The 5,624-nt window shown below is 43.5% G+C and overlaps 1 pseudogene; it reads right to left on the bottom strand.

The window, feature by feature from the left end:
- Nucleotides 1-302: 302 nt before the first annotated feature.
- On the bottom strand, nt 303-3,428 carry LOC148136494 (uncharacterized; annotated as a pseudogene).
- Nucleotides 3,429-5,624: the final 2,196 nt, after the last annotated feature.

The following is a 5,624-nucleotide window of genomic DNA, read 5'->3' as shown; positions in this document are numbered from 1 at the left end:
CAGTCTATATATATTGTCTAGGCCCCACGTAATTTTTTCTTTCTGAACTCCCTCGCGCTCTGCCTTCTCTGCCCAAACTAAACAAGCAGACCTTATCATGCATGATCTAAAAGCTGAAATGCTTCCTCACGGGGAACTTCCCGCTGAATCCTCCAGCCCAGATGCATGAAATGGACTCCGTGGGGTTTGTCACGAATTTTCTTCTTAGAAATTTCTTTTCATTGCTGTATTATCGTGGAAGTATTATGATTCTAAGCTTATCGTCTCCATTTTTATAATATATGACTGTGATTTTGAACTAGTTAAGGTCGAAAATACTTGATATTTTGCAATTCTTTATGTTCTGTTCCCACTCGAAGAATTTGTACTGAAGAATATGTACCTGTTACGAAGATGTGGGTGAAATATACCTTTAAAGAGAGTTAAAAGTTAGCAGTGACAGCAAAACGTGTTCTCAATAAAGCACAATGTCACATGTGCAATAGTAACTGGATGCCTGGAAACGACAAAAAAGAGGTTTGTTTTAGGCCAGTCAGTTTAAATTATACCTTGAAAAAATTACTACTGTCTAATCAAGTTTGAATTGACTACACTGTCAATCTTGAAAGCCAATGAGATAACATGATGCTCTGGTGAGTATAAGATTGGGGAACGCTGAACAGTTGAGAGGAGAACTGCGAAGCCAACAACATCTGCACACTGCCCAGAAAAATAGCTCTCTTGAAATGAACTTTCGATCTCTAAGCTGCGACACAGAAAATCCAAAGAAGAAGAAAAGAACAAGTTAACGCTGCCTCGTTTTGAGATAAGAAGTGTTGTTTTGTAAATCTTAATTGAGAGTTTTATCGCACGAATATTATAGAAGTGAAGGTAAGACGTAGGTTAGAATAAGGAATGGTAAGTAGTTGTTCGTTAATTATTCTCTGTTATACTTTAAGAAATAAAGTTGTTAATTTTTACATTAAATAGTCCTTGGCCACTCGAATTTATACATATTACTGCATGGTATAAGTCTTTTCTGTATTGCTGGCCTTAAATTAAGCAGGAAAGTTTACTCTGTGTTATGACTGTTTGATAGCTCGGGTCCGTGAGTTAATCTGGTTTAGACAGATTTGAATAGACTTGGAGTTACGAAAAATCCCACGGAATTAAAAGACTTGCGGGTTAGTGTCCTAGATATTTAAAAAAAACCGTAAGTGAGGGAATTATTTTAATTTTGGTAACTTGCTGTTGATTAAATTAAAAGGGACAGAAATGGGTCTTAGACTTGCAAAAGCGGGTCTGCGATTTGAAGAAGATTGTCAACTTTGCCAAGAAAGTTTTGAAGGGAAAAAACGCCATAGTTGTTGTGGTTCTGTTCGCCGAGCTGGGAATTTTTGTTGCAAACGTTTCGTCCCGTCTAGGTGACATCCTCAGTGCTTGGGAGCCCCCTGTGAAGCGCTTCTGTGGTGTTTCCTCCGGCATTTATAGTAGCCTGTCCCTGCCGCGCCCGGTTGTCAGTTTCAACTGTCCGCTGTCATGGCCGTATATTGGGTCCAGGTCGATGTGTTTGTTGATGGAGTTTGTGGATGAGTGCCATGCTTCTAGGAATTCCCTGGCTGTTCTTTGTTTCGCTTGCCCTATAATGGTAGTGTTGTCCCAGTCGAATTCATGTTGCTTGTCGTCTGCGTGTGTGGCTACGAAGAATAGCTGGTTGTGTCGTTTCGTGGATAGTTGATGTTCATGGATGCGGATCGTTAACTGTCTTCCTGTTTGTCCTATATAGTGTTTTGTGCAGTCCTTGCATGGGATTTTGTACACTACATTAGTTTTGCTCATGCTGTGTATCGGGTCCTTCGTTCTGGGGAGTTGTTGTCTGAGGGTGGCTGTTGGTTTGTGTGCTGTTATAAGTCCTAGTGGTCGCAGTAGTCTGGCTGTCAGTTCGGAAATGCTCCTGATGTATGGTAGTATGGCTAATCCTTTGGGTTGCGGCATGTCCTCGTTCCGATGTCTTTCTGTTAGGCATCTGTTGATGAAATTGCGCGGGTGTCCTTCTTTTGGCGAATACATTGTATAGGTGTTTCTCTTCCTCTTTTTGCAGTTCTGGTGTGCTGCAGTGTGTCGTGGCCCTTTTGAATAGTGTCTTGATGCAACTTCGTTTGTGTGTGTTGGGTGGTTGCTTTCATAGTTCAGGACTTGGTCTGTGTGTGTGGCTTTCCTGTATACATTTGTGGTGAATTCTCCGTTTGGTGTTCTCTGTACCATCACATCTAGGAATGGGAGTTGGTTATCCTTTTCTTCTTCTCTTGTGAATCGGATTCCTGTTAGTGTGGCGTTGATGATCCGATGTGTTTTCTCTATTTCTGTGTTTTTAATGATTACAAAGGTGCATCAACATATCTGACCCAGAGTTTGGGTTGAATGTGTGGTAAGACTGTTTGTTCTAACCTTTGCATTACTGCTTCTGCTATGAGTCCAGAGATCGGTGAACCCATGGGTGTTCCGTTGATTTGTTCGTATATCTGGTTGTTGAATGTGAAGTGTGTTGTGAGGCACAAGTCCAGTAGTTTAAGTATGCCGTCTTTGTTGATAGGTTCCACGTCCTGTTGTCTGTTCTGTCTGTCCAGCAGGTTGGCTATTGTTTCTCTGGCTAGGGTTTTGTCAATAGAGGTGAACAGTGCCGTTACATCGAATGAGATCATAGTTTCTTCCTTGTCTCTGTGTATATTTCTGATGATGTCCAGGAATTCCTGTGTTGATTGTATAGATTGTCTGGATCCGCTGATCAGGTGTTTCAGTTTCTGCTGTAGTTCTTTAGCCAGTTTGTGTGATGGTGTCCCTGATAGTGATACTCTGGGTCTGAGTGGGATGTCTGGTTTGTCCACTTTAGGTGGTCCATAGAATCTGTGGGTATTGTTGCTTTCAGGATTCATTCTTTGTAGGTCAGACCTGGTTATCTGTCCGTTTTTTTGTAGATTCCTCAGTGTGTTATTTATCCTGTTGGTGAGCTGTGCCGTGGGGTCAAACTCCCTCTTTTGGTAGGTGTTGGTATCTGCAAGTAGTTGTTGTGCTTTTTGGGTGCACTCTGCTTTGTCCAGGATGACCGTCATTCTGCCTTTGTCTGCTGGTAGTATGATTATGTTCTGATCGTTTCTTAGTGATTTTAGTTCTTCCATCCCCTTGGTGTTGAGGTTATGTGTTTGTCTTTTCCTTGTTATCAGAGGTACGATACTTTGCCTCACTGTTTGTTGTGTTTCTTCTGTCAGTCCATTGTTCCTGAGTGTGCATTCTAGTGCTGCTAGGAGGTCTGCTGTCTTGGCGTCCCTGTGGTTGTAGTTGAGTCACTTGGCCAGTATTGTTCTTTCCGTGTCTGTGAGCTGTCTGTGGGAGAGGCTTTTAACCCAGGTGTGTGTTGTGGTGTCCTCTTTGTTGTGTTTTAGTTTGGCCATTTTTTCTTTTAGTGCCGTTTTTTTTGCGGTGTGTGGTCCTGTTCTGTCCTGTGGTGACAGCCTGTTCTATGGTCCGGGTCCATTCCTGATTAGTGTTTTTTGAAATTAAAGACTTTTGGCGCGCAATTTCTTGTCTGTATTTGTGAAGTCTGTTGTGCGCGTCTGTAATCATTACTTGGATCATCCTGAATCCGTTCTGTCTGGCTGTGTCCCTGGCTTGTGGATTGTTGACTGGCGGTCTGTATCTGACACATGGTGGAAGGATTCGATTCTTTCAGCATTCATGCAGGAATCGGAGTTGGTCATATGTGGTGCTTTGGCGGTTAGCGCAGGATTCCCATTTCCTGGCTTGTCTTAGCGTCTCTCGCCCGTATGTGTTCAAAGTTTGGGTGAAGATTTGTAGCTCGTGGGCTCGTTGTTGTGGTTCTGTTCGCCGAGCTGGGAATTTGTGTTGCAGACGTTTCGTCCCCTGTCTAGGTGACATCCTCAGTGCATGGGAGCCTCCTGTGAACCATTTCTGTGGTGTTCCCTCCGGCATTTATAGTGGCCTGACCCTGCTGCTTCCGGTTGTCAGTTTCAGCTGTCCGCTGTAGTGGCCGGTATATTGGGTCCAGGTCGATGTGTTTGTTGATGGAGTTTGTGGATGAGTGGCATGCTTCTAGGAATTCCCTGGCTGTTCTTCGTTTGGCTTGCCCTATAATGGTAGTGTTGTCCCAGTCGAGTTCATGTTGCTTGTCGTCTGCGTGTGTGGCTATGAAGAATAGCTGGTCGTGTCGTTTCGTGGCTAGTTGATGTTCATGGATGCGGATCGTTAACTGTCTTCCTGTTTGTCCTATATAGTGTTTTGTGCAGTCCTTGCATGGGATTTTGTACACTACAATAGTTTTGCTCATGCTGGGTATCGGGTCCTTCGTTCTGGTGAGTTGTTGTCTGAGGGTGTCTGTTGGTTTGTGTGCTGTTATAAGTCCTAGTGGTCGCAGTAGTCTGGTTGTCAGTTCTGAAATGCTCCTGATGTATAGTAGTGTGGCTAGTCCTTTGGGTTGCGGCATGTCCTCGTTCCTTTGTCTTTCTCTTAGGCATCTGTTGATGAAATTGCGCGGGTATCCGTTTTTGGCGAATACCTTGTATAAGTTTTCCTCTTCCTCTTTTTGCAGTTCTGGTGTGCTGCAGTGTGTCGTGGCCCTTTTGAATAGTGTCTTGATGCAACTTCGTTTGTGTATGTTGCGAGGTTGCTTTCATAGATCAGGACTTGGTCTGTGTGTGTGGCTTTCCTGTATGCCTTTGTGGTGAATTCTCCGTTCGGTGTTCTCTGTACCATCACGTCGAGGAATTGGAGTTAGTTATCTTTTTCTTCTTCTCTCCTGAATTTGATTCCTATCAGTGTGGCGTTGATGATCCGGTGTGTTTTCTTTATTTCTAATGTAAACTAATGCAGTGTACAAACTCCCATGCAAGGACTGCATAAAACACTATATAGGACAAAAAGGAAGACAGCTAACGATCCGCATCCATGAACATCAACTAGCCACGAAACGGCACGGCCAACTATCCTTAGTAGCCACACACGCAGACGACAAGCAACATGCATTCGATTGGGACAACACTCCCATTATAGGGCAAGCCAAACAAAGAATAGCCAGGGAATTCCTCGAAACATGCCACTCATCCACAAACTCCATCAACAAACACATCGACCTGGACCCAATATACCGGCCACGATAGCAGACAGCTGAAACTGACAACCGGACGCGGCAGGGACAGGCCACTATTAATGCCGGAGGAAACACCACAGAAGCGGTTCACAGGAGGCTCCCATGCACTGAGGATGTCACCTAGACAGGGGACGAAACGTTTGCAACAAAAACTCACAGCTCGGCGAACAGAACCACAAAAACGAGCACCCAAACTTTGAAAACGCCATAGTTGCAGAAATAACAAATAACTTAGGCTTGTGTTTAACCAAGGACAAAAGTGAAACTGAAATTTAAATGGATTAATCAAATACGTCGAAGTGTCAGAGAAACAGAAAAGTTGGGCGGAGATAGAAAAACTTAAACTACAGTTGAGGAAAATGGACTTAAAAGATATACAAAGGGAGAGAGAAAGAGAAAGAGAGAGAAGAGAGAGAGAGGGGAAAATTAGAGATATTAAGATCCTTAGCTGAACAAATAGAGAGAACAAAGGGATAGAGAAAGA

Source organism: Chiloscyllium plagiosum, unplaced genomic scaffold (genome assembly GCF_037043375.1).
Source record: "Chiloscyllium plagiosum isolate Xiang-an unplaced genomic scaffold, Cpla_swu_hap1 HiC_scaffold_45, whole genome shotgun sequence".
Taxonomy (NCBI): domain Eukaryota; kingdom Metazoa; phylum Chordata; class Chondrichthyes; order Orectolobiformes; family Hemiscylliidae; genus Chiloscyllium; species Chiloscyllium plagiosum.
Note: the sequence above shows the minus strand (reverse complement) of the source record. Positions and strands in the feature narration are given on the sequence as shown.